General features: G+C 38.9%; 1 protein-coding gene across 1 annotated transcript in view; it reads left to right on the forward strand.

Moving 5' to 3' along the window:
• The window catches only part of LOC102500420 (CUB and sushi domain-containing protein 1-like), a 214,376-nt gene that overhangs the window by 25,089 nt on the left and 180,222 nt on the right, over positions 1–9,065 (forward strand). The gene's annotated exons all lie outside the window — the stretch shown is intronic.

The raw sequence follows: 9,065 nt of genomic DNA on the forward strand, positions 1-9,065 counted from the left end.
TGAAAAAAAAAAAAAAAAAAGAATAGAAATCTCAGGATACGGATTCTCAGGAAGGATGTAGGGGTCTTTCTGCCTCTGATCTCACAGAGACTCAAACGAGGTGGGCAGGGTTTGCAAAGAAGGCATTCCCATAGAGGGGAACGGCTGGCTCCTCCGAGTCTCTACATCCAAACCCTCCTGCCCTGCCTGCCCTTCCCTGAAATGTGTTATTTACAATAACCTGAGGCTGCTCCATAGCTTAGTCCTTAAAGGAGCTGGATCCCATGTGGCTAAATGAAGCGCAAATCCTGGCCCTGAGGACTTAGAAAACATGCCGAGTGCATGCGCATGTATGCCCAAATCCCAGTGAAATGGAGAGATGCAGAGAAAGGATGCGGCATGACCACATCCTATGAGTGTTTTCCTCCTCTCCCTGTCTCTCTGTCTCTGTCTGGCAAGAGCACATATCTTCTGGAAATTATAACTAAAAAAGAAAAAAGATAGATTGTAGGTCTTCTGTGAAACTGGCTTATGCTTCTACATGAATAGGTGAGTAATGAATATGAGGATTTAAATTCTCTCCTTTGGGAGACAAAATCCTTTTGTTTGGTAAATGCCAGGTTCTTGTGAAATTTATTAGATTATTTAAATTAAATTTCCTCACAGGAAAATTCAAATTCACCCTCTTTTTTTTTTTTTCAGTAAATGTCTTGATTGCTTCTGAGAACTGGTCACAATTTTAAAAAATAATAAAAAATAAAATAAATAAAACACTGGTCACTTGAATTTCCTTTTAAAAGCACTATTGTTGCTCGCACCCTTACAGTGCTTTGTATTTTGGTTGCCGTTAGGGATCTTTGTTGTGCCATTGTTAACACCCAGCATCTAAAATTTATATAAAATATGAGCCTCTTTTCTTTCCTTAGGCTAGAGAGATCCATCTACTCCCCGATGCATTTTTAGTAGTGCTAAATTGCCTTAAGGCTTGAGGAGATGAGTCTAAAAACTGTGACTATAAAAAGAAAAAAATGACCCAGAAATGACACATTATGTGTGAAAATCAAAAGAGTAATAAAAGGCATTCCAAAATCCACAGCAACTACACGTTTATCTTTTTGATGATGGCATCTTCTGGAATGTCGAGCAAGTCGTGTGATCTGACAGTGTCTTCACATTTGTGGCCAGTTTCCTTGTGAATTGTCATTGAGGCCTCCTCTGTCTCTTTTGTGAGGGCCACACCTTCAGCTGATGGGGACTACCCAGTAAAGTATCAAGTTTCCTTTTTAGTATCATGAAAACTCATTTATAGATGGATCAGGGAGTAGGGATAGCAGGTGGCATAGGGTTAAGGTGCTGGATGTCCCCATGTCTGACCTCCATTTGAGTGTTGGACTCAGTGGCTTGAAACTCACACTAGGCATGTGCGCATGTGCACCCAAATTCCCAAGAGGAGAATGAAAGAGAAGGGATTGTGGTGTGGCCATTCCCCCAGGAGGTGATTTCTCACTTTCTCTCTGGGTCTCTGGCGAATGCATACATCCTATACAAAAAACCTTCTAAAAGAAAAGAAGAAAGGAAGAAAGGAAGGCAGGAAAGAAGGAAGGAAGGAAGAGAGAGAAAGAGAAATAAAAAAAAGAGGATCAGAGAGGTTATTTAAAGCAATGTTTTTGGAGATAGATATGAATTATCACGAGGACATCCATGCCACATGAACCTGGAGGGGGATTCCAACCTCAGGGTGCACTGGGTTTTAGCTCCTTACAGCCTTCCATTTTGGTGTCTTCTTACACATTCAGGAGATACCTTGAATTCCAGCTTTTATCTCCTGGTTTGTTCTGATTATTCATCACACAGATACCCAGATACTTGCTACAGGGATATTAGAAGCTCAATGAATGGTGCTAGAAGCTTAGAGAGATTTCAAGGTAAAATGAACACAGTGCATCCCTCAGGGAGTTAGGTTGCTCTACCTGGCTTCGCTGTGCAGCTGCTTCTCCCAGCCTGTCACCCTCTCATACTTCTGCACTTGATGTTCATATTTCTCAAACTAAATGGTCATAGAGCAGCGAATGAACTCACTTCTGAGCCTCAAAGCAAGGGAAAGGAGGAGTGGAGGGAGAAGATATAACTAGAGTCACTGTGTCTTAGGAGAGAGGAACGGAGAAGCAGAACTCCACGTCAGGGTGGCACAAGACACCTTTCAGGTCTTTGAAAGATATTGCAACATTCTATTCTAGATAAATCAGGTGACTTGCAACTCCCTGAACAAACCACCAACTTTGATAATAACAAGATGTTTCTATCATGAGTTTTGAATCTAGAACATACATAATCATTTTAGGAAAAAAAAAATCTATAGATCTTTCAAAACCCAACACAAATTTCCATTTCTGGAAGTAATTTTTTTAACCTTTTTACTAAAGGCAAAAGGAGTTATTTTCCTATTAATAGTCTTATAGCAACTTAAATTTATTAAACGCATTGCCCGATGATTCTTCATTGAAGGACATATCTTTTACCCCCAGCAACTCTATGTGGACTTAGGGCATGCAGACTGTATAGGGCAGGAAAGTCTGTCTATAAGCCATTGTTGAGCCCATGTAGATAGGACATAAGAAAAGTCAGTAGAAGAGGGAGAAGAGTAGGTGGATTTTGTTGCTACAATTATTTTTCTGTCCTATTTCACTGTCAGGTTGACATATTTAACCATAGGAAAGTTACTTCTCTAAATTAATTAATTCATCCTGTATTTATTGAGCACATGTAATCTACCAGGGACTGTTTTAAGGCATGGGGGCTATTTTACACATAGGTTTAGGACTTACATTTCAGTGTTTTAAAGATGTTGAAGAAAATTAGAGATGTTTCTAGCAGCACCCCCCCACACACATTTCTTTTATTGAATCAAATGTCATGTCATTTTTTTTTCTAAAGTTAGAAAACAATCTTCAATGTCTCCTTACAGTTTTCAGAAAATTTATTAGCACCTTTCTCCAGAAACTACCTGTATAATGGATTCTATTTATGGGAGGAAAATAGTGCTTTAGTTATTAAAAAATGTAAGAAGGAGGAAGAGGGAGAAAATGTAAGAGGACGAAGGAAGAGGGGGAGATAGGGAGGAACAGAGATGGCAAAGATAGGTGATAGACCCACATATAATAAGAACAGTAATTAGGGATAGTTACTAGTTAGTGGTGTAGTGGTTAAGGCACTGGCTTCCCACAGACAATCGACTGTAGTTCGAGTTCTGGACCCAGCGGCTTGAAATCTGCCAGCTGTGTGTGTGTGTGTGCATCCCCCAAATCCTGAGAGAAGAATGGAGGAGAAGGGATTGTAGAATGGCCGTTCCCCCAAGGGATGATTTCTCCCTTTCTTTCTTGGTCTCTCTGGCAAGTGGTGCACATGACCTATAGCAAAAATCTCTCAAAATAAATAAATAAATAAATAAATAGAATAAAAAAAGTAACTTTTGTTTGTAAAATATACTAAAATAAGCATATGTATGAAGGTGAATTATAGGTTCATGAATTTATACTTAGAAAATGTAATTTTATTTGTATTATAATGGTAATTTCCCCCCAAAATGATCATATTTTAATTGAAAATATTTATTTATTTTATTTTTTCTTGAAAGAATTAAGATCTGGAACTTTTTTTTAAAGAATTATTTTATTGGGGCTGAGATGGTGTGGTGGTTAAGGGTGCTGGACTCCCACATGGACGACCACAGTTCGAGTCCTGAATCCGGTGGCTTGCTTTCTCTCTCTCTCTCTCTCTCTGTCTGTCTCTCATGCCAAATTAAAATAAATAAGCAAATAAAATAAATAAAGTTAAATAATTCTTAAAAGAAGAATTATTTCATTTAACTTTATTTATTTAAATTCGACCAGAGAGAAAGAGAGAGAGAGGAAAATAAAGAGAGAGAAAGAGAAGGAGAGAAAGTGAGAAAGCATGCTATCAGGTCTGGGACTTGAACCATTGTTGGCCATGTGGGAGTCCAGCACTCTTAATCACCACACCACTTGCTGGTCCCAAGATCTGGGACTTCTTAGTCTATCAGAATTATAGTAAGTTATACACTCCCTTCTCCCTCTCTCTAGGATGTTAAATGCCAGGGCTGTGGAAAGTCATTTTGGAAATGGTGCGAGCAGCCACTGGTTCTCTGCCTTGTCTGTACCACGCAGACCTCACGTAATCCTTCCTGGGCCTACTCCTCGTCGTGTCTGGGAGATGTCATCCAAGTCTGGAGCTTTGTCTCAGACAGCATCAGTCGTTACTGAGGGAGACCTGATACTTGTGGATGACCTCCTGTGTCTCAATGTTGCCCCAGAGACTCAAACTTTTCAGTGCAGACTGTACACTGCCATTTTCTTTTTCTTTCTTTCTTTTTCAGAATTTTTTTTTCTTTTGCCATAGAGTAGATGCATGTTATGGGGACATACAGAGAGAAGGGAAGTGAGAAATCACACCTTGCGGGGTGGGGGGGGGGGGGTCACACAGCAATGCTTTCTCCTCCTCCATTCTCCTCTCGGGACTTTAGACATGCATGTATACAAACCTGCTGTGGTTTTCAAGTCTCCAGGACTCAAACCACAGTTGGCGATGTGGGAATCCAACACCTTAACCTCCATGCCACCAGCTGGCTTCCACACTGCCATTTTCACTTCTGTAGGTTGTACCATAAGACCCAGAAACTTCTCCAAGAGGCCACAGATGAAAGATGAGTGCTGCATCATCCTGCCATACCAAACCACAAGAGTTGGGGAGGGGTCTCTCTTGTTCTGACCCCTCACCGCAGTTTCGTTATTGGTTTAATGTGCAGTAGAGAAAACAAGACACTGGGTATTTCAGTGCCTTTATGCCACCTTCATTCTCATCTTTTCTTGCTGACCTGCTTTTTTCCCACTTCTTCAGCATGGGTTCTGTTTGCTCTATTTTGATTTTATTTACTATACTGTGAAACAGGCATGGTGAAAAATGCACCATCAGAATGCCTATAAACATATTTCTTGTTTTATTCAGGGACTAAAGATAGGAATTTTGAATTCTGTAATTGTAACTTACGTTAGGCTAGTAGAAAGGTCATTGTATAAGTAAACTACAGAAAAAAAAAAGATGTGCATACTTATGTTGTACATACACAAATGAGCAAACAACCGTCAACACTCCGTGTGTCATTCTGTCACATAGCCCTTGTTCCACCCAATAGTTTCCATTAAGTGAAATTTCTAAATCTTTGGTAAAAGGTGGTCACAGAAAACTGTTGCCCAAGGGACCAGCAGTTAGCGTAATGGCTATGTGGCTGAACTCCCATGTAGCCGACCGCAGTTCAATTCCTGGACTTGATGGCTTAAACTCATGGTGGGCACATGTGCGTGTGTGCCCAAGATCCCTAGAGGAGAATGGAGGAGAAGGGATTGAGGCGTGGCCATCTTCTCGGTGAGTGATTTCTCGCTTTCTATCTCTCTGTCTCTTTCTGGAGAGCGCATGCGCCCTATAGCAAAAAGCTTTCCAAAAAAAAAAAGAAAAAAAGAAAAGAAAAGAAAGAAAACTGTTGCCCAAATCATTGATGTCAATTTTGTGAGGACAATATGACAAATCCTGCTTGAACTTAATGCTAAAGAAATTTTGCTCTAGTTTTTGTGTTTTCTATTGCTTGAGACTGTACACAATATGTATCATTTAATGGATTTCATTTTTTTGTGGAAGATGCAATATATACATATTGCATAGTTATCATTTCAATATTAAATAAATCCACAAAGAGCCCTCTAAGTAAACCATATATATAGAAAAAGTTCATTTTAGAATTAAACATAGTTAGAAATAGTTCATTCAGTTAGAAAGACTCCTCATACTGGGGTAAAGTAAATAGATGGTGATGAATGAAATGTGTTTAGAAATCAAAAGGTGACTGAGAGGGCCAGCAGATAGCAAAGCAGTTACGTGACTGGACTCCCACATGGCCAACTGTGGTTCAAGTCCCAGACACAGTGACTTGAAACTCACGCTGGGCACATGTGTATGTGTGCCCAAGATCCTGGGAGGAGAACTGAAGAGAAAGGACTGTGGCATTGCCATTCTTACTAGGGGTTCATTTCTCGCTTTCTTTCTCTGTCTCTCCATCAAGCACACGTGACCAATAGCAATAAAACTCTCCCAAAAGAAAAAAGAAAATTGACTAGTGAGCTTTTGGAAAGCCTAAGGAGTGAAAAAGTTAAAAAAATGTGTTTCTCCATTGTATTCTATTTAAAATATAAAATTATGATACTTTAACAGTAAAACTTAAATTTTGTCATTCAAGTAGGTTTTTATTATCAATACACCTTATAGCTGACTCCAGTCAAGATCAGTTCTCTGTTATTCCTTACAGTTTCCAAATACAATTGTCTAAATGGCACAACATAATTAATCTAAGGTGTTCTAAATTGATTTGCCAGTGGGAAGGTACTAACAGTTTCTTTTTTTTCTCGAGTTTTCTTCTCAGAGTACATTGTAGAAAACTGAATGATATGATCTCATGTTATATCAAATGCATATCTTTCAAACATAATCATAAATCAATAAAAACTTTGTATATTATATGCTTGGAGTTAAAAGCACACATGGCTTTTAAATTAAACTGATTTATGTTTTAAATAAAACCAAAGAAAAAGATTAATAAATTATAAATAGGATCATATTCAGTTTTAACCTCAACTTAATTGATTACAGAGCAGAGAACACTCCTCAGTCGTGCTGCTGGGAATGAATCTATCCATCAGTGGCTCATTTTTCCTAATCTTTAATCAAAGGAAGAGGTTGCTCTTGTTAATAAGTTTAATGCTTTGAAATTAGAGAAGCTTCAATATTTTATTAATGGCAATTGCAGGTCATTGGTGAAATGGTTTCATGACAGTAATTAAGGAACAAGTTGAATATTGTACTCTGAATATATTGAAGATGAATGTTCATAGTATCTAAGAGATTTCTGTATTAGATTGTGATACCCAATGAGAATGCACAACATTGGAAAGAATCCTTCACTCTTTGCTAGAATAGACCTCTTTATTTTTTTGCCTGTGGAAATTTGGAAAGAGTAAGAGCTATGCTAGATGTCATAGAGAGTGTATGCAACTACCTCAAGGAGTGAGATAAAAGGGACAGTCTAATAGCACCTTAAGATCTTTCTTTTAGTTTAAATTATAAGGTAACCAAACTAGAAGTAATATAATTATTGGAATATAGAAACAGAAGTGATATTACCATGCAAAAATACCTTTGTACCTACTTTTTCTTTTCTTTTTTTTTTTGCTATAGGGCACGTGCGCTCGCCAGAAAGACAGAGAGAGAGACAGAGAGACAGAAAGTGAGAAATCACCCCCCAGGGGGGATGGACACGCTGCAATCCCTTCTCCTCCATTCTCCTCTCCGGATCTTGGGCACGCACGCACACGCGCCTGGCGTGAGTTTTAAGCCACCAGGTCCAGGACGTGAACCGTGGTCGACTACGTGGGAGTCCAGCGACATAGCCATTATGCTAACTGCTGGTTCCCTGTACCTACTTTTTCTTATGTACACTTATAAAAATCATTATTATCAGAGATAAGTATACTTTTACATTATGTTTCTTCCTTTTCTATATTGCTACTTTTTTTTTTTTCACCTTTACATAGTATTGTAGCCTTTCAAATATAACTGAAGAACTTAATCAAGCAGGGTCCTACCTATCTTGGGGCACTTTCATGGCTTCCAAAGAACATCACTGACTATAATTTTCCCATATTTTATGTGTCTGGAACTGAGAACAGTTAGTCAAAGAGTGGTGATATTCTTTTCTTTTTAAATTGATAAGTAAAAATTGCATATATGTATTTATGATGTACAACATGTTTTGACATACATGTACATTGACAGAGAGACAGTACCCTCAACCTATCAACATAGTCTTGTTGCTGCACCCTACTGCAAGTCTCAGGCTGCTCTGGATCCTGGGAGCATGCATAACAAGCATCTGCTAGGAAGTTCCCAAATGAAAACTCAGAGCCTTCCCATAAGAATCGGCCTCACAGGGCATACACTTTCCCACTCTGCGCCATCCAGATTGCTATGGCCATATAGCTATCTTAAATAACTTTGATAGGGAACCAGCAGTTAGTGTAATGGCTATGTCACTGGACTCCCATGTAGTCGACCGTGCTTTGTATCCCGGACCCGGTGGCTTAAAACTCACGCCAGGCGCATGTGCGTGCATGCCCAAGATCCCGAGAGGAGAATGGAGAAGGGATTGCGGCGTGACCATCCCCCCTGGGGAGTGATTTCTCACTTTCTGTCTCTATGTCTCTCTCTGTCTGTCTGGCGAGTGCACGTGCTCTATAGTGAAAAAAAAAAATAACCTCTCCAAATAACTTTGATGGTGGAAAGTGAAAATGGAAATTACGTCTAGGTTTGGCTTTTACATTTTTGTTTTTCTTTTCTTTTCTTTTCTCTTTTCTTTTCCTTTTTTATTTTTTCCTTTTCCTTTTTTTTTCTTTTCTTCTGTATAGGGCTTATGTGCTATTCACTGGAGAGAGTGGGAGAAAGAGAGTGAGATTACCCCCCACCCCAAAGGGAGATGTCTACACCACAATCCCTTCTCTTCCATTCTCCTTTCAGGATTTTTGGTACCCATGCATATGCTTTTGGGTACTTAAGCACATGCACACCATATGTTTTACAAACCTCTGGTCCAGGACTTAAACCACACAGTCAGTCATGTGGGATCTTGCTGCCTTAACCTCTGAGCCCCTCGGTGGTCCAGTTTTTATACTTTTAACTTTCAAAAATAATCATATTATTACATATAGTACAGTGTTTCTCTAAGTTAGTTCTGTAGACTTCTAGTTGCCCTGGATGCTTAGTGGGAAAAAAAAAAAAAAAAAAAAACCTTCCTAAAGAATTCTATATACTTTACATTTCCTTAAATTGCCAAAATAAATTCTTACATATTGAATTTTATTGCTATGAGAAGGAAGAAAAGATTTTGTTTAACTGAATTTTCAAGGTTGGTTTGACCTTGACTTGATTTTTTGCAGGCATCTATGACCATCCCATCCCCAGAAAGAGTG

Source organism: Tupaia chinensis, unplaced genomic scaffold, assembly GCF_000334495.1.
Source record: "Tupaia chinensis unplaced genomic scaffold, TupChi_1.0 Scaffold143877_1, whole genome shotgun sequence".
In the NCBI taxonomy this organism is placed as follows: Eukaryota; Metazoa; Chordata; class Mammalia; order Scandentia; family Tupaiidae; genus Tupaia; species Tupaia belangeri.